We start from the raw sequence: 19,529 nt of genomic DNA, 5'->3' as shown, positions 1-19,529 counted from the left end.
CCCCCAAAGAACACCCCACAGCAGAGTGCTGGCCTTACACAGGACATGGAAGTCAGCCTGCCACGTTTCTCCAACCACTGCCACATGCCCACAAGGCAGGCACCTGTCACCCCATTTTACCCCTGACGAGACTGAGGCCTCAGCCACAGCTAGAGAGAACCATTGCCTCAATGGCTGCTGCTGGCACTACCCACTGATTCAAAACCTTTCCCACAAGCTGGGCACTGTGCTAGGTGCTGGCTGGCACAGACCTAGCCAACGGGGCAGAGATCTTTCTAGAACACAAAATAAATCTGACTCTATAAACTCAGTGAGTAGTTGGGGCTGGTGACACACACCTTTAATCCCAGTACTTCGGCAGAGGCAGGCAGGTCTCTGTGAGTCGGAGGCCAGCCCGGTCTATACAGAGTTCCAGGGCAGCCAGGGCTCCACAGACAGACTCTGTCTCATAAACAAATCAATAAATATAAATAAAACCCAGATCATTAAGCTTTCCTCTGCCCTCAGGATCCATGTGTCTTTCTCAGCAGCTACCCCCAGTCCTCTGGGCTCGCACGGCAGCTCGCCTCTGCCCATCCTTATTTTCCCTGCCACACCCCACTACAGCACACGTGGGCTATGGGGCTCTTCCCTCCCACACACCACTCACCATCTCCTTCCCTGCCTCTCCCCAGCAGCAGCTCCTCCTCCGTGTTCTTTACCTCAGCCTTCGTTTGGACCTAATCATCTCTGTCACCTCCTCCAGGAAGCCTTTCTCCCTCAGCTTCCAGAGAGAAGTAGGAACACCCTCAGTGTGTCCAGGCACCCTGACCTGCAGCTTCTGAAACTCCTCGCTTCTCTTTGAGGGCCACAGGGCAAGTGGTTCAACTCAGAGTCTCTCCCCAACCCACCCCCCAACACACACACACACCCCAATCCACAAGTCCTCAAGTTCCTATCTGCCTCTGCCTCCCCAGGAGGCAGGCCCAGCAGAGCAGACAAGAGACAGAGGAGAGCACACACTCCCAGCCTGTGAACGTGCTAACGTGCTCTCTCCACATGGGTGGGTGAGATGGAGCAGTCACAGAGTGTTCTGGTGGCTGAGCCCTGCCTCCTCAGAGCGATGGCCTCCGTGATTCTAGACATGGCCAAGGTGGCTATAATCCACCTAAATGTTTCTGTCCATCTCCTTCCCGGTTCTGGGCCCTTTTGGGGGTGGGCAGGCAGTGTGGCCCTAGAAGACAGAACAAGTGAACTGGAGTCAGTGGGGGCGAGAGCCAAGACCCGACTGAGTCGCTTCCCTGTGACTCAGTTCCCTCGTTTAAAAAGTGATATCATCAGCCCTTTGCTGCCTATGGGCAGCAGGGTGGCTGAGGGAGGGGACGGCGGCAAGAACTTTCAGAGGAGCAGCCGCTCCATTGTCTGCCTGGCTTCCTGACATCCCCACCTCGGACACATTCTGTCGTATTTTGCAAAGTTCCCGGGGAAATTTGGTTTGGGCCCTCCTTAGAGGCCGGCCCTGGAGTACGGGCTGCTCTCTCTAGAGGAGGTCTTGGGGGCCCGCCGCCCTGTGCCCTGGCCCCCACCGCAGCCCCTGCACCCCGAGGCCTGGACGCCGGCACCCACCCTCTGAGCCCGGCTCTCCCCGTCCCAGGGCCAGCTGTGCGGATGCAGTGAGATGGCCGCCTGAGAGGCTGGAAGCCTGGGAGAGGCGCGGACAGGGGGCCGCAGGGCCCCCCACCTCGCGCCCCGAGGCTCGCCCCGAGGAGCCGCGGGGAGCCTGGAAGGGCCGCTTTCAAAATGGCCGCCGCCGTGGCCGCCATGGCCGCCCAGGGCCCTTCTCCTCCGGGGCGAGGGAGGGCACGGCGGCCAGGCCACGGTCAGGCCTGGCCGCCCAGGGGTGCCGCAGAGCAGGGCAGGAGGCGTGGGGAAGAGGGAGCCGGGGCGGGTGGGGGGCAGAGAGAGGGGCCGGGAGAGGAACAAAAGGTCCCTTTGTGACTCGGCCCGGAGACGAGGGAGCGCATTACCCAATGCCCAGAAGCCATGTTGGTAACAAGAGAGCCATTCTCTGCCTCGCTCGCTCGCTCGGAAAACAACTCGGAGCCCAGAGGGACGGGGAGAGAGTTAACCCCATGGGCGCGGGGGGCCCCCCGGGCCGCCGCCGTGGGAGGTGGGGAGCGGCGGCAGAAGAGCCGGGGGGGGGGGGCCCCCGCGGGTCCCCAGCGAGCCCGGGTTCGGTGGCGTCCAGGCCCAGCTCCCAACATGGCTGCTGGGCCCGAGCCCAGCCGCCTCCGGCCTGGGGACGACGACGAGCCGGGGACGAGCCACAGACGGGCTTCTGCCTGCCTAGGCCCGGCCGGAGGAGCCTCGAGGGCCTTCCAGTCCGCGGGCCTCACCTGCCCCCAACCTCCGGGGAACCCCCCCCCCATGCCTTCCATCTTCTGGGTTCAGGTCCCATGGCGGGGCCACCCAGTTCCAGGGCTGTTGGGCTTCCCGGCTGCTTCCTGCCGCGGGGACACTTCTCTCTCCTTGACAACCATCTTTGCGCCTTTTTTCTTTTTTTTTTGTCTTATAGAAAGTTCTTCAGATCTAATTGGATTTCTTTATTCCCAGCCCCAGCTTGTTCCTCCTACCCCACCTTCTACGGACTAGTCTTGGTGTCCAGGCTTCTAGAAGCCACATCTGATAACAGGGCCAGGGACACTAAAAGGGCCTTTTCCTCTCTCTCCTCTCCTCCCTTTTCTCTTTGCCTTCTTCCTCCATTCCTGTTCTCTCCTCCCTCCCTCCCTCCCTCCCTCCCTCCCTCCTTCCTTTCTTCTTCAAACGTTGAGGGAACACTGCTGTGTCCTCAGCCCTGTTCCAGCCCTCCGGCCATAGCCACGGACAAATGGACTGCCTTTGCCCTTGCCAGTCTAATGTTCCTGTGAAGGAGATGGGCAATAAACACACCTATGGGCTAATATCAGCGTATCTTAAGCTCTGTGGTGGAAAATAAAGCAGGGTAGAGGGCGAACCGGGAGGGAGGGTCACGTGAGAAACAGTCACTTCTGGATGTGATAATATGCACCTATGATCCCAGGACTCCAAAGCTGAGGCAGGGGAATCTCAAGTTCTAGACCAGCCTGGGCTACAGAAGAAGTGCCAGACCCTGTCAAGAAAAAGGTGGAGGAGAGGAAGGAGGGTGAGGAGGAGGAAGAAGGGAAGAGGAAGAGAGGGAGCAGACACCACTAAAAGAGTATGACATTGAACTGAGATTCTGAATGAGAGAGGGAAGAATATTTAGAACAGGAATGTTCTAGACAGAGAGATCAACACATGCCAGGGCCCCAAGAGGGAATGTGTTGCTGAGCTTAGGAGCAGGCAGGAAGCCAACGGGGCAGGAGCAGCCAGAGCCAAGGAGATGAGGCAGCGGAGGTCGGACACTGAGGGGCGGGAGCCCAGCTGTGAAGGCTGAAGGAAGGGAAGATGTCAGGGGTCCACCAAGGCTTGGAGAAGGGGTGGTGTGGTCGGGGCTGTCCATGGGTAAGGCTTCCCAGGGGGTCTCAAGCATAGAAGCTGGAGGCCTCAAAGGACTAGGCTACACCTTTGGAGATGACTCCCAGGGGCCCGTCCTTAGGTGGCTGTCCTGCTATCGTCCAATTCCTGCAGTTAATGTTTATGTAATACCTACTAAGTGTCAAGAGTGGGAATTGTTCCTATTAGGTGTGTAAGGTGAGCTCGCTGGTGGTGGGTGGGTGACAGGCCCCTGAACAGCACCTCTAGAGGGCCATCCTCATCTACAATGCTTTGGCTACATAGCATGAAGCCTCTCCCTTGGGCTGTTTCTAAGGACACCCATCTCCCAAGTCCCAGCTGGCTATGGCACCTTGCTACAAATGGCCCACAAAAGCAGAGCTTGAGTGCTGGGCCTCCAATCAATCTCAGGCTGGTCGCTGGCCTCCTGAAGCTTCACTTTCCTGTGTATACAGTCTCAGCCACTCAGTAGATTTGTGGGCACATTAAAAAAGAGAATCCAGCCAGGCATTGTGACACATGCCTTTGATCCCAGCACTTGGGGGACAGAGGCAGGAAGATCGAGGCCACCCTGGTCTACATAGTAAGTCCCAGGACAGTCAGAACCCTGTCTCAGAGAGGGGTGGCAGGGGATGGGAGGGGGAGAGAATATGAATTCATTCCTCAGAGGGCAGAGAGAGGTCACTGAGTTGAGGTCAGCATCACTCAGCGAGTCTACTGTCTGGGCTCGCTGAGACACAGCTGTGGGGGGATCAGGCCAGGCCTGGGCATTAGCAGCAAGCTGCAAGGCCCCTGCCATGAGTCAGGGGGACTGAAGCTGCAGAGAGGTGACATGTTATGGGCCCTTGGGCAGCCCCAGGTCCTGGCACCCTTATCTGTCTGTAGCAGCCACTTCAAGCCCTTAGGATAGCGTCAAGAGAAGAGCCCATGCGGGGAAGGCTGCGGGTGGAAACAGAAGGGGTCCAGGCATGCGCACAATTCACAACAATCCAGCAGGTGGACTACTGCCGCAGGCTGTGCATTGAGAGACAGAGGCAGAAGAGTGGCGGACAGAAGGACTTGGGGGACGGGTGGGCAGCAGGGATCAGGGAGGGAGGGGAGGACTCACAGCGGCAGAGGGAGGACCACGCAGTAAGAAGACTCTTGTCTACATTCTAATGTAAACCCTTTCACTGAAACACGCCCTGAAGCAAGCCCTGACCTCGCCAGGTCTTTTATTTTCTCATCCGTAGAATGAAGGAGACCATACTAGTGCCTTTCTTATTGATTGTCCAGTAAAATAACAAACTCCAGGGATGAGGATGGCCCCTCAGTGAATCCCTGGCCTGGCATGTAGGAGGCATTACAAAATATTAACTTCAATTTAGTTACACAGCCTGATGCTGGGAGTTCCTACTAAAAACAAATGACCCAGCCAGGTGTGGTGGAGCACACCTTGGATGCTAGCACTCTGGAGGTGGAGGCAGGTAGAGCTCTGTGAGTTTGAGGCCAGCCTGGTCTACACAAGAATTTCAGGCCAGTCAGGGGCACATAGTAAGACACTGTCTCAGTAAGTAAATAAAAAGTAAACAGTTCAGTGTGGTTTTAATTTTGTTAACGCTCCCATTCGGCCTGTGGCCTCTGCTTCCCTGGGATATGAGATATGAGGATCTGTGGTTTTTATCCTGATTCACTGACGCGGCCTCTCCGGGAAGCCAGTACTATTACCATTCTCATTTTCCAGAGGGAGAAACTGAGTCTCAGAGCAATGTCCCAGGCTGCATGGCTGCTGTAAGAATGGGAAGAATGGGGACTTTTAGCTAGGATTAGGAGACAGCCCTTCCCCGACACCTCTCCCCACCCTACCCCAACAACCCACTGGGGTGGGGTGAAGGTCCTCGGTTCTTCTGGAACAATCCCACTGCTCAGTGGAGTAGCTGAAAACCTCACAGAGGCTGGGAGTGGTCGGCTACCCCTCAACCAGGCAGTGTCTGAGCCGATCCGGAGGCGAGGGAGGAGGTCAGAGCAAGCAGGGGTGAGTAGAAAGGGTAAGGCCACCGCTGAGGCAGTGACCAGAGCATGGAGCCCAAGAAGGCAAGAGAGGCACCAACTGGAATGGGGAGTCCAGCTGGGGGCAGGCAGCAAGGCCCAGAATGGTGGACCCACAAACCGGCGGCGGCAGCGGGAGCAGGAAGAGGAAGCGAGAGAGACAAAGGCAGCTAGCTATGTACGCCCCAGGCCTGTTTAGGTACCTGGCCCCCAGGATGACACAGCCTGGGGGGCCAGCCACCAACATGATCACTCTGAACTCACGGGATCAAAGGGTCGACCCAAGTGGGGCAGCCTGCTTGGAGACAACGGATCACGCGGGGCGCGGCCCGTGTGGGCCCAGTGCCTCGGTCAACGCCACCCACTTGTCCAGCAGCCCAGGACGGAAGCCTCTAGGCCTTTCCACGCAGTACTGTCGTCAGCCAAGTCACATGGGGGGCAGGCAGCCGTGGGGCTATGGCGCCTTCCGGTGGCTTCTCCGCCTCCACCCCGCCCCTCAGGATACCGCTACCACGCTTGGAAAACAACCGAGGAAATCAAGTGGAAACACAAATCCGCCACCCGGTTCCTCCCGTTCCCCTGGGGCCAGACACCCCCCTACCCCCCACCCTCTAGCACAGGGAGGCAGAGCTTGGTTTGCTTTGGCGAGGCCCCGTGGGCACTGTGGCTCTTTCCCAGGATTCCCAGCAGCTAGGCCTATCACCCAACCGGTCCTCCTCAAAGGCACTTGGGGCACCAGGCTTGAACCCCTTCCTTCCTCAGCCCCAACCCTCTAGACTCAGGGCAATGGCCCGCCTGGCTTCTCCCCAAAGACAGATGATCACCCTGGCCAAAGCCCTTTCTTCTGTGGCTCTGTGCAAAATGGCAAGGGCTCAGCCGGTACCCTCTTGCTTTCCCAGATCCCAGATCGGAGAAGCTGACCCCATTTAGAAGACAGCAGTTGTGGATGGCAATAAGGGTCCCCGAGGCCACACATCTCTGATCAGAAGTCCCTTAATCCACAAGCCCTTCTCAGCCTTGCTTCACTGTCCCCCAGTCTGGCCACCTCACCTCTCCCAGCTTGAGCACCCCTAAATGCTTCCAAGTCCCTAACTCCGTGCACACCACTTCCCCTGCCCGGGTCTGGCTCCGGGGAGAATCCTGCTCATTCTTCAAGGCTCAGCTCCACTGTCCTCTGCCAAGCTCCAGATCCCAGAAGGGTGGCACCTGCTGCCCCTTGTGTGTGTGCACAGTGTGGATGGTGTTAGTGTGTGGCATCATTGGGTCCTTACCCCGTGTCTGACCGAGGGCAGGGCCCAGTGGAGGTGAGCAGAGGGCATGAGCAGTGGTGATGGCTGATGGTGGGTGAGAATGAGCTTGGGAGGCAAGGGCATTTTTGAATGGTCAAAGCTCAGTGTGGTGCTCTGCACACACCCCTTAGGGCTCCTTCCTCTTCCAGGTTTAATCCCAGTGTCCCCAGCCTCTCCTGGGCCCCAGCCTCCAGGGTGCAGCAAGGCTCCTTGCTCAGAGGTTGTTGAGGGTGGAAACACTCGTGGATGTTAAGTCACTTCCTGCCAGGAAACTGTGGGCCCCAGTATGACCCCTGGTGCTCTGCTGGAGTTGGCCATTTAGAAAGTGGACAGAAGCTTCCAACTTCAGACCAGAACAGAGTCCAAGAAAGAGGGGACCAGAGCCCTTGGAAGGGGTTGGTGGACATGAACAATGGCTTGAGGGAAAAACGGCGGAGGCTGATGACCAGCCATGAGGGTGATGAATTCGAAAGTTTCATGCCTGGATCATTCAAGAACAGTGAGGCCATTGATGTGCCAGGAAGTGGTGGGGCCTGGTCTAGGGGCAGGGTGGTAACACAGGTTTGAGACGTGGACATTTGGGGGCTAGAAGCAACTCTAGAAGCTACCCACGTCCTACATGAGGAAGCGGCAGCCAGATGAGGAGGAACAGCCACCTAGCCAGGAAACCTGTGAAGGGTCTGGGACCAGGGCCTGGAGTTGGCGTGAGGGCCAAGGCCGGGGACTTATCAAAGTCACAGGTGTCAGGATTGTGCTAAGCTGGTGGAACCCAGAGGAGAATGCCACTCACTCTCCACCCTCAGGAGTCTGATGTCTGTAGGGGGAGATGGGCATGGCCACAGTCCTGTCTGGATCTTAGGAGTGCCCACAGACATGGTGGGGACCCCGGGAAAGAATGGGGGAGACAGGGAGGGTAGCAAGGAGCCATATTGTCAACCCTGTCCTGAATGGGCTCTTCTGTGTCAAGGACATCCATTTAACCCTGGCAACCATCATACAAGGTCCAAACAGCATCGTTATAAAGGATGTTAGTGAGATAACTGATGACTAATAAAACTGAGGTCTGTGGATTATCCAGCAGCAATGCTGATTTTCTGATATTGGATAATTACATTGTAATTAGATAAAAAGAGCACCTTGCTTTAATGAAACATGCCAAATCATGGGGAATGAAGATTTATTTCAGCACGTGTCCTTGATGTGTAGGGTGTGTGTGCATGATGTGTTGTGTGTGTGTGCATGATGTGTAGTGTGTGTGTGCATGATGTGTAGTGTGTGTGCATGATGTGTAGTGTGTGTGTGCTTGTGCATGTCTTACAGAAGCACGGAGAAGAATGGAAAAGAAAATGATAGGAAAATATAGATAGATCAGACAAGGTCAAATGTTAACCTTTGTGGAATTTGTGTTGTGGTACATTCGAATTTTTTTACTAATTTAGTGGACTCTTCTATCAGATATATGGCTTAAAAATAAAACAAGGGCTGGAGAGACGGCTCAGTGGGAAGAGTGCTTCCTGCTTTTCCAGAGGCCCTGAGTTCAGTTTTCAGCACCCACGTGGGGCACCTCACAGCTGCCCATAACTCCAGCTCCAGGGAGTCATACACCCTCTGTGGATGCCCCTCTCCACAGACATGTAAATAAATAAAAAATAATATTTACAAAATTTAAACAAAAACAAAATCTATATGACAACAACTACACTAAATAAAACAACAATATACTTTTAAAAAATTGAAGTATTGTCCCTGATTGATAAATGAGCCTGAGAAAGATTGAGCAGACTGGAGGCCATGTTGGATCCAAGCCCTTTAGACTAGGGCTTTTCCCAGAGACAGGGAGGGGGGCAATGCCAGATATGCCAAGGCCCAGAGACACATCTCATTACAGGTAGGCTGAGGCATGGGTGGTCTGGAGTCCCTTGCCTGGGGACTGTTCAAGCCCCTCCCTCACTTCGCACTCCCTGTGACAGCTGATTGATTTGTCCCACAAATGAGCTAAGGGTAGAGTGGGAGAGGCCTTGCCTTTATCCCTGTGCAGCCCAGCCCATGCTGCCCTTAGCCCCCTTCTGTATGTGGTCCTCCAGTGGTCTCACACAGCCCTGAGCGTGGGGTGAAGTGTGCCTGAGTCACAACACACGCTCACCGAGCTAAAGCTGAGATGTAGGTCAGGGCCTCAGACAGACCAGAGATGGCTTGCCCACCCTGGCTACCATCTGCTTGTCCCCCTGGAGTAAGCGATAAACCAGGACAGAAGGAGGGCTGGGTACCCACCGACTTAGAAACTGCACCCTACAGCCCTGGAGAGGCAGCGAGCTGGAGTCAGCTCACACCAGCTCCTGAGAGCCGACTGCTCTACTCACCCCACACTTCTAAGCTGTGGTTTTCCCTTGGTAACTTGACACTGGTTGAGGGGAGATTTTAACACTGAAAATCCGAATCGACCTCTCTGTTCTCCATCACCCTCAGAGCTGGTTACTAAGCTCCTACCAGCAAATCACTGCCCAGGGCCCTTCGCCTGGCTCCCCTAGAGGCTTCTTAACTCTGTCAAGCTCATAGGTGAGTCTTGGACTCATGACATTGTTGCTGTGCTCAGAATCCCTCAGTGTGTCCCACTGGCTACTAATAGAAGCCCAAACTTACCGCTGCCCAACCCAAGGCAGGCCGCTACTGTCGTGAGTTGGTGTGGAACAGCCCCTTCATGCCTTGGTCCAAGTCACACAGAAGAGGTGACACTGAGGTGTTTAGGAGACCTGAGGGGTGCTGCCGAGGTGACACTGAGGTGCTGAAGGGGTTGGACTGAGGCTCTGGAACTAGGAGGGAGCTGGGGAACTGAATCCAAGCTCTTACCTCAGCAGAGAAGCAAGAGAAGTCTACCACTGGCCCCCTGCTACCCAGTCTCTGGAGCACAGACTGGCTTCTGATTTCAATTGTTACAAACACAGGAGCCAGCACATCCTGCCTGTGTGATATGGAAACCAGTTCCCCCACTCCCTGGTCGGTCTTCCTCAACTCCTCTACATCCTTCAAAACCCAAGCCGGATGCTACCTCCTGGAGAGTTCTTTCCCATGGTCTATCAAGTTCCCACTCTGACCCTTGCCCTCGTGGCACTAAGTAGTGCTCATCTGACTGTCCCCTCCTAGGCTGCAGCCGCCCTGAGACAGGGCTTGTGAGGCTGAGTCCTCAGCCTGGTGCGCAGCAGGCTTAGGAGCTACTTTCTGAGTGGACCTCCATTGCCGCTCTTCATCTCCGCTCTCACCCTCCCTCTCTCCCTCAGCTCCTATCTCTGTTTTGGGTTTCTCTGAACTGAAGAGGTCAAACTAGGGCTTCCTTTGATTTCAGTTGTTTTGTTTCATTTTGTTTTAAAACGAGGCTGGTTTAAACTGAGCAATCTCCTGCCTTAGCCGGCCCAGTTCTGGGATTACAAGCCTGGGCCTCCGTGCCTAGCTTTCCCTTTTCTGTGTAAATTAGACAGCAGCCTACTCCACTCCTGTCCAAGGGCCGGTGAGGATGTCTGGCACTGCTCCTCCTCTTTTTAAAACATTGTATGTATTTACTTAGTTTACTAATGTATATGAGTTCATCTATGTCTATGCATCATGTGCATACCTGGTGCCTGTGGAGGCCAGAAGAGGGCATCAAATCCCCTGGAACTGGAGTTACAGAGGGTTGAGGTGTGGGTGCTGGGAAGCGAATCCAGATCTTCTGCAAGAGCAGTAAGTGCTCTAAATCACTGAGCTAGCTCTCCAGCTTCCTGTTTGTTTGTTTGTTTTTCAAGACAGGGTTTCTCTGTGTAGTTTTGGTGCCTGTCCTGGAACTCACTCTGTAGACCAGGCTGGCCTTGAACTCGTGGATCCGGCTGTCTCTGCCTCCCAAGTGCTGAGATTAAAGGCACGCGCCACCACCATCTGGCCTCTCTTTGTCCTAATCAGTCCCTAAGCTCCAGCCCTTGGTGGGCAATGCTCCTCTCTCTGCTGCCTTTACTTCTACTTCCCAGCAGTTTTTCAGGGTACTTTCTTTTCTCAGATTGTGCTTCCTGAAGAGACACAGACTGTCCCCAAGTCCAGCCTCCCTAGCTCCCTGGTAGAAACATAACACCTTAAGTTCTCATCAGTAAGCTGGGACGGTATGGTCTGTGCTTGCAGGCTGGTGGCAGATTAGCAGAATCCCCATTCCGGTGGGCCTGTCCGTCACAATGGATGCTCCCCTGAATCCCGGGAGAGTAGAAGCGTGCTGTTCCATCCGTGCTACAGAGGAGTAGGTCTGATGTGCACAGGTGTGCGTGCATGTGTGCGTGCGTGCGTGCGTGTGTATGGGAAGGTGTGCCTCCTCCACGTTGTGCGGTCACCATCCTCTGATCCATGCACGGGCAGAGGCAGCCCCGCACTGCACATTCGCACTAACACACCTGCGCACAGGTACAGTCGCCCTGCATCTGGAATCTGCACAGCTGTCAGCATGCTGCCCACTTCTGCTGTCTGCTGGGGACCACAGGGATCTCTCAAGGGTTTTTTTTCTTTCTTTCTTCTCTTCTCCTTTAAAGAATTGCTGATTTTATAAATGAGAGAGAGAGACACACATACAAAGAGAGAGAGACAAGGAGAGCACAAAAGCAAGAGCATATGTGTGCCTTGGTACATGCATGTGTGCCTTGCTACATGTATGGAAGTCAGAGGACAACTTGGAGTCAGCTCTCTCGTTCCGCCACGGGGTGTCCTGGGAACTGAACTCAGGTTGTCAGGTTTAGCAGCAAGTGTCATCACCACTGATCCATGTCATCGGCCCCTTATAGTAATGTTTTTTTTTTTTTTAAGATATGTCTCATGTGGCCCAGGCTGGCCTCAAACTCCGTATGTAGTCGAGGATGACCTTGAACTTTTGTTGCAGGGATGAGTCACCACACCTGGTTTAGATAGCTCTGGAGACAAACCCAGGGTTGTGAGCACACGGAGCAAGCACTCACTGAGCTATACCCCCAGCCCTACTCAAGGGTCGTGAAATCAAAGGCTCCCTTCACCCAGAGCAGTGCCCCACAGCAGGAGGGAAACGAACCTGCTCTGGTTCTGCTCTCCAGCACCTGCCTGCCCTCATGTGGTCCACTTCCACATCTCTACCTTCATCTTCTCCTGTCTCTCTTGTGCCTGGGGATCAGAGAGTCCAGGCTCGGGGGAGGGCAGAGCACACACAGAGCCCGTGGCAGGATGTCACGCAGACGAGCTCCAGGGGGTGGGGGCTGCTCTGGGAGGCTCCTGGTTTATGCAGATACAATGGTTCAGAATCTGGTCTCTGACACCTCCTTCCTAAAAAGCTGATGATTCTAGGCAGCTCCAAACCGCCCTCTAGCCCAGCTGGCCTCTGGGTAACACAGTTGCAGGCAGTCGGCAGCCCCATAGAGCGGCCACTGTGATGCAGTGGGCTGACAGGTGTCTGCCCTACAGTAAGTGTTCCATAAACATTAGCAGCTGGTCTTATGAGGCTGGAGGGGGTGGCATCCAAAGTCCTTGTCTGAGGGGAGGGAGGTTCATGAAGATGAACTGAGACAGAAAGGGAGAGGGGGGTGTGTGGCTCTGTGTGGACACACTACGCACGCACACATGCTTCAGGGTGTACCAGGGAAGCAAGGGAGGACAGGTGAGGGGCCACGCCCTGCTGGAGGAGGCTAGACAGCTGTGACAGGGCCCTGTACAAGAGCAGAGGAGTCCACAGAACAGAGACGTGAACGGAGCAGGTTCTAGACAGAAGGACCGCCTGAACAAATGCCCAGTGAGTGCTGTGCATCACGGTTGGGGACAGTCACTGTGAAGCCCACAGCCTCAAGACAGTCACCACCCAGTTAGGTAGCACAGAGACAAGTGAGCTAACCTTGACCCCATTCCTCATCACTGTGCACGGGAGCTCCCAGCCCCACTCAGGATGTCATGCCTCACTTCCAGCTCTGTGCTTCTGTTTTACATTGCTTCCTCCCAAAGATGTCACTGCCTCTTAGAAGCGCTGGAACCCAATTAGTTTTTTTTCTATTACCACCAACAGACAGACCTACACTAACGGGAAACTCGGACTAGTTGAATGAATGAATGAATGAATGATCAACCACCACATTGCCTCGGTGCTGGTGAGTCACCTGATGACTGAAGCCATCGGCATGTGACCACACCGCACAACTCAGAGAACACACCAACACACACCAGCAGGCCAGCACCATCACGAAGCCTGGCCGCCACCGTCACCGTCACCACAACCACGTGGAGAGTGGCTTTCTCTCCTTGTGCCCCTCCCCACTCAGCCGCCACCCACCCACGCACACTTTCCCTCCTGCCTGGGGCAGCTGGTGGGAGGGGGCTGGGCCAAACTGGCGACTGGGGGAGGCTGGGAAAGTCCAGGCTGTCCCTCTTGGGGGGGACGGGGGCTGTGTGCTGGGATGCTTACGGGGATGGAGGGAGGGAGGGTCGACAGCCCGTACAGCTGCGGTCCCCTTCCCAGCAGCCTGCCCGGGCACAGAAAGGTCTCTTTGTTCTCTGCCTTTAAAGGGTAAGAGAAACACTTACGCATGGCAAATTAGCCCAAAAATGTATTTCTCTAAAGCGTCTGATTGTCTCCCCAGCCTGCAGCTGCAGGGAAGTCCCAGGGAGCCGGGGAGGGGCAGCTTTGGGGTGACCCTGGGGGACAGGGAGAGGAGGTGGAGAAAGAGGGGCCTTCCTGCCTCTGCTCTCAGACTTCCAGTCACAGAAGGGCACAGCTGGAGAGGGTCTTGGGGTGAGGGGAGACAACCCAGCCCTGTATTACAGAGAGGGAAACTGAGGCTGAGAGACTTGATACGAGATTACCTTCAGGTCATACGGGAGGGAGGAACATTGACCTGAGGCAGAAAAGTTCTCTAGGACTATTCTATCAGCTTTATCCTCACTTGAGGGAAGGGGTTCATGGTCCCCATGGTTAACCAAGCCTGCTGCCCCAGGCATGGAAGAAAAAGGAGCCTGGTCACTTGGCTTAGGCTTTGCCCACTCAGGGCCAGAAGGTAGACAAGGCCACACCTACCATGTCTCCTCCTGAGCCTGGAGTTTCCCTCAGACATCTGAAGGCTGGCAGGCCCAGGGGAGGTAGAAGTTGAGAAAGAGGCCCATGGTGGGAATCCTCCCTAGGGGCAGCAGGAAGGTCACCTTGATCAGGAAATGAACAAGTCAGGTAAGGGAGAAAATACCAGAATTCCACACAGCGTACTCCTGGAACCAGCTCTCTGTGAGCCCTGCCAGCATCACTAGGTTCCCAAAGGCACACAGGGCAAGGTGTGTCTCTGGGGAGCTCACAGTCCTATGAGGAAGGCAGGTTAGCAAATAGTAACAAAGGAGTCCCAACGGGAGAGGCCCCAGAGACAGACCCAAACCAAGCGCTCCAAATCCAGGGGAGCCGATATGGCAAAGGTCTTTCCCAAAAGAGGGGTCCAGGCCTTGAGACTAAGAGGAGGAGGAGGAGGGGCATACCACTGTGGCCCCCGACAGTCACTCTGGTGACATCCACCTCAGACCCTGATTCTGTGGGATCCGTAGACCACGCCTGAGTCCCTCCTGTGGAGGACAGACAAGACAGGCCGCAGCCCAGAGGTCTCATCCACCAGCTTGGGGAAGTGAGTTTTCTATGGGAGAAACTGCCCAGCTGGCGCCAACTGCCCCCAGAGAGGGCTCAGCTCTGGGAGACGACCAGATTCTGTGTGCGCGCTGGGATGGTGAGGCATCCATCAGGAATGCCTCAAGAAGTGAGCAGCAGACACTGGATGAGCCAAGCCCGCCGTTGCCGAGGCATGTGGCAGTCGCTAGGTCCAGGTGCTGTATGTACACGCAGGCAAAACACTCAAACACATAAGACAAATAAATCTAAAAAAAAATTTGAAGAGTACGTAGATGAGAAGCTGGTGAGATGGCTCAGCAGATGAAGGCTCCTGCCTCCAAGCCTGACTAATTGAGTTTGGTCTCTGAGACCCACATGGTAGAAGGAGAGACTGGACCCCTAAATTGTCCCCTGATCTACACACACACACACACACACACACACACACACACACACACACACACACACTAAATAAATACATAAGTGTAGTTTATTTTTATTTTATTTTTGCCTCAGGGTCTCTCCATGAAGTCCTGGCTGGCCTGGAACTCACTATGTAGACCAGGCTGGCCTCGAACTCAAAGAGATCTGCCTTTGCCTCCCAAATGCAAAGATTAAAGGTGTGTGCCACCACATCAGGCTTGTAAGTATCATTTTAAAAAGCTAAGGAGTACGTGTGAGTGTGCAAATGAGAATGAACGAACAGGGTGTGTATCTGAGTGTCCTGTGGTTGCATGCATGTGTGTGAGGTTATACACCTGCGCCTCCTCTGTGTGTGTGCTATGACTGTATATGGCCGCGTGCTCCTCTGTGAGTGTTCATGCCTGTGAATGTATACGCACACATGCAGGTGACTAGTGTGCACACTTGCATTTGAACATGTACATGTCAGTGGATTTGGGGTATGTGTTTGTGGTGTGTGCTTATGTGCATATGTGTTTCTGTGCCTCAGTACTACAATTAGATGCATGCACAGTGTTGAGTTTCTGGATGGGCGTGGCCAGGAAAATGTATGTGGACTATGCATGCTGTAAGCACACAGTGAGTGTGATGTGAGTAGGCACACGGGTGACCATGGAGGGACCCTCTTGGGAAAGCTTCTGAGCAAGGAAACCCAGCTGAGCCTCCAGTCAAGGATAAGGAGGAGCAAGCTACCTGGGCAATGTCCTCTTGGGTGGCTACAAGGACCATGAAGAACTCCAGGAGACTGACCTGCTATGGGGAAAACCCTCACTCAATATGTTGTTCCCTGGCTAAGGGGGACATCAGCAGCTGAGCCGAATCCTGAGTGGAGCACGGCCCCCTCTTCTACAGTCTAGATTCTTGCCTCCAGCAGAAGCCAGAGCTATTACACCGGATTGATGGACCCCCTCACAGTCACACCCTGCTAGGTGCCTCGACTCCTCAGCCAGACTCTAAAATACCACTGCTCACCTCTCTCACACTTGGCCTGCTTGGGAATCCTCAGTTAGCCACCAAGTGCCTAACTTCACTGGTCCCTTCCCTCTCCTCCCTAGGTTTCCCGAAGTGTTGTTCTCACAGGCAGAGTCTTCGGGTGTGGAAACTTATCAATGATCCCTCTACAAAAGAGCACAGAATCCAAAAGCAGAGATTCCTATGCATGCCAGGCTGCCCCTATTCCTAGCAGCCTGACTCACACAGCCAAATGATGGCTCAACCCAGGGCCCATAGACAGCACATGGGTAAACAGATTGTTGTCAGTGCCATGATGGACTTTGTATTATTCACCATAAAAGGGAGGCAGAGAGGCAGGGCGATGGGTCAGCAGGTGAGATCACCTGCTATTCATTCCTAACGACCTAAATTCCATCCCTGGGACCCAGAGAAAGGAGGCAAGAGAGGACCAGTTTCACAGATTTGTCTGCCAACCTCCACATGAGCACCATGGCAGTCATGTCCACATACACACATCATGCACGTGGTATGACACAGATGACCCTTGAAGACATGCGCTAAGCGAAAGAAGCCAGAGACAAAAAGACTAGGCTTAAATAATGGACCTGAGAGGGCAAGGTGAGAGGCAGAAAGGAGAGGGGTGGTTACCAGGGAGGGGAGGGGAACTTGGAGAGTTAGTGCCTAAGAGCCACAAAAAGTTTTTCAATTTAGAAAGATAAGAGAGCACGTAAGTTTCATCCCAGCACTTGGAGGCAGAGGCAGGTGGATCTCTGTGAGTTCGAAGCCAGCCTGGTCTACAGAGAGAGTTTGAGGACAGCCAGGGCTACACAGAAGAAACCCTGTCTCAAAGAACAAAAAAAAAAAAAAAAGAAAGAAAGAAAGAAAGAAAGAAGAAAGGTGAGAGAGTTGTGGAAATGGAGGTGGTAACAGTTGCACAGTGTGAATGCAATTAATGCCACTGACCTGCACACCCCAAAATGGTTGAAAGGGTTAACTGTATAGTATGTATACTTTCTTTTTTTTTTTTTTTTGGTTTTTCGAGACAGGGTTTCTCTGTGTACCTTTGCGCCTTTCCTGGAACTCGCTTTGGAGACCAGGCTGGCCTCGAACTCACAGAGATCTGCCTGGCTCTGCCTCCCGTGTTCTGGGATTAAAGGCGTGCGCCACCACCGCCCGGCGTGTATGTATACTTTCTAAACACATACAGTAGCAAGCTTGCATGGAGAGACACTAAGCTGAGACGGTTTTATAAGAAAGTCATTTTCATGGTTTGGTTTTGTTTGAGACAGGGTCCCATGTGGTCCTTAGCTGGCTTTGAAGTCATATGTAGCAGAGGATGACCTTAAATTTCGGATCGTCCAGCCTCCCCCTCCTGAGTGCTGTGATTACAGGTCATGCCATCACACCCGCTTGGTGTCGTGCAGGGGACCAAGTGCAGGGCCTCCTGCACTCTAGGCAAGCGCTCTGTCAACAGAGCTAGAACACCGTGCAGTTCTACAGATTTTAGGAAAGCACTCTTGCTTTGTAACGTGTGTGACTGAAGGTGAATGAACAACTTTGACAGATGTCACATCCCAGTAGCCCATTGTCCCACGCCCAGCACAGGCGCAGGTAGAGTGGGGGCACGGTGACATGTGTCAATGGCAGGGTCCCCTGCCAGACAGTTTCTTTCCCTCTTGCCACCCCCATGACAGCCCAGAATCTTCAGAAAAGACCAGGGCCCTCCCCCAAGGGGGACATCAAATGGCCCAGTGGAGTTCAGAGAGCCTCTGCTCTTCTCTCCATTTTCTGTGACTATCTTAAGGTTTCTACTCTGAAAACGTGTAATACAGAACTCTCACTTAAACAGAGAAAGGGGGGTGGAGAGATGGCTCAGAGGTTAAGAGCGCCGACTGCTCTTCCAGAGGTCCTGAGTTCAATTCCCAGCACCCACATGGTGGCTCACAACCATCTGCAATGAGATCTGGCGCCCTCTTCTGTATACGTAACAAATAAATAAATCTTTAAATAGAGAAAGGGCTCTGGCTTGGGATGCAAGTAGACCCTAAGAGAGGCTCTGTGAGATGCTCTCTGTCCAACCCTCAGGACTCACATCAACTGTAGCGATGGCTTCAGTAACCAAATTGGCTCCTGGGGGTTGGAGCATGACTCAATGGTAGGGATTGCTCTTAGCATGTGTGGGTTCAACCCTTGGGCACCATAGCTAAACAAAAAGCTGGCGTCTGATTTTTTAAAATTGGTTGGTTATTTATGGGTGCAGGTGTTTGACCTGCATGTGTATCCATGTGCTACATGTATGCCTGGTGCCCACGGAGGCTGTAAGAGGATGTTGGGTCCCCTGGAAGTAGATTTACAGGTGGCTATGAGATGTCATATGGGATGCCATCTCTGCAGTCCTGTGGCATCTGATTCTCACTCTCCAAGCTCAGGAGCTAAATAGCTTCTGTGAGTGAGGACTCTGCAATCTGGAGTCTTTGTGCTCCACATTCTTTTTTTTTTTTTTTTTTTCAAGACAGGGTTTCTCTGTGTAGTTTTGGTGCCTGTCCTGGATCTTGCTCTGTAGACTAGGCTGGCCTCAAACTCACAGAGATCCACCTGGCTCTGCCTCCCGAGTGCTGGGATCAAAGGCATGCGCCACCACCCCGCCCTGCCTCGCTCCACATTCTTACCAAGATGGTGGTACAGTTGGGCAAATCCAAGACAGTATCTCAGGCCATTGCAGGACAGACATCTGTGGTCCCATTTAACAGGCAGGGGCCGTGTGAGACTTTCATCCTCACAGGCCTCTTAAAGATGAACCTGGTACAAAGAGGCCCATTAGCTCCTCCCTGGTACCAGGGCTAGAAGGCACCAGAACCAGGGCTCAGCCCTACTGGATCTAACCTCAAACTGTGCTGTTTGCCACTGGTTGCTCCCTGCAGGGCCTTTTATTCATCCTTGAGGAAACGCTCCTCAGAACCACCACACCAAACATCAGCAAATCCGGGCACCAGCCCCAGCCAGGCTAATACCTGCCTGGTCTATCCTTCTACACCTAAACCTCAAAGTCAGTAATGCCATGAAATCTTCCTTGGTCCTTTCCCCAGCTGGGCAACCTGTGAGCCCAGGCCTTTTCCTGTTAGTGGCTCCTCCAGCAGCAGAAAGGCCCCTGTGGGACTCCCCTCTGTGGATCGGATGCTCAGCAGAGACTGAGTAGACAGTAGACAGCCAGTAGGTGATGCTGGGCGTGAGGGGCATGGGAGGTCCCTCAGGTCCCTTTGGGCCCTGACGTTGTATCTATGATGACCCTCATCACAGAAGCCAAAGGTCTGGGAGATGGGCAGGGAGAGAAAAAGAGAAAGACATCAGTGACCAGAGGGGGTATCCTCACCTGCTTAGCCCCTGAATAGAGGAGGCAGGAAAGAACCAGAAAAGCCTGACAGTGGCTGCAGGTGAGTCTGAGTGAGGGGAGGGCAGGAAGCCATCCATCTCATTCCACAGACTTTTCTTTGTTTAGTTTTTGTTGTTGTTGTTGTTGTTTTTTTTTTTTTTTTTTTTTTTTCGAGACAGGGTTTCTCTGTGTAGCTTTGCGCCTTTCCTGGAACTCGCTTTGGAGACCAGGCTGGCCTCGAACTCACAGAGATCCGCCTGGCTCTGCCTCCCAAGTGCTGGGATTAAAGGCGTGCGCCACCACCGCCCGGCTTGTTTAGTTTTTTTAAAGACAG

The 19,529-nt window shown here is 53.9% G+C and overlaps 2 long non-coding RNA genes across 2 annotated transcripts; both read right to left on the bottom strand.

Annotated features, from left to right (window-relative positions):
- Positions 1-318: 318 nt before the first annotated feature.
- LOC128116764 (uncharacterized) lies at positions 319-2,741 on the bottom strand. Its single transcript, XR_008220592.1, has 2 exons — positions 1,606-2,741; positions 319-1,213 (listed from the first exon to the last, which is right to left on the bottom strand). It is a non-coding gene; the product is annotated as an uncharacterized LOC128116764 (long non-coding RNA).
- Positions 2,742-5,059: 2,318 nt separating this feature from the next.
- Positions 5,060-19,327, bottom strand: LOC128116765 (uncharacterized). The gene is made up of 2 exons (XR_008220593.1): positions 5,785-19,327; positions 5,060-5,260 (listed from the first exon to the last, which is right to left on the bottom strand). It is a non-coding gene; the product is annotated as an uncharacterized LOC128116765 (long non-coding RNA).
- Between the last annotated feature and the right edge of the window lie 202 nt (positions 19,328-19,529).

This window comes from Peromyscus californicus, unplaced genomic scaffold, assembly GCF_007827085.1.
Source record: "Peromyscus californicus insignis strain IS unplaced genomic scaffold, ASM782708v3 Scaffold_20__1_contigs__length_68692818, whole genome shotgun sequence".
In the NCBI taxonomy this organism is placed as follows: domain Eukaryota; kingdom Metazoa; phylum Chordata; class Mammalia; order Rodentia; family Cricetidae; genus Peromyscus; species Peromyscus californicus.
This window is presented reverse-complemented; position numbering and strand designations above follow the sequence as displayed.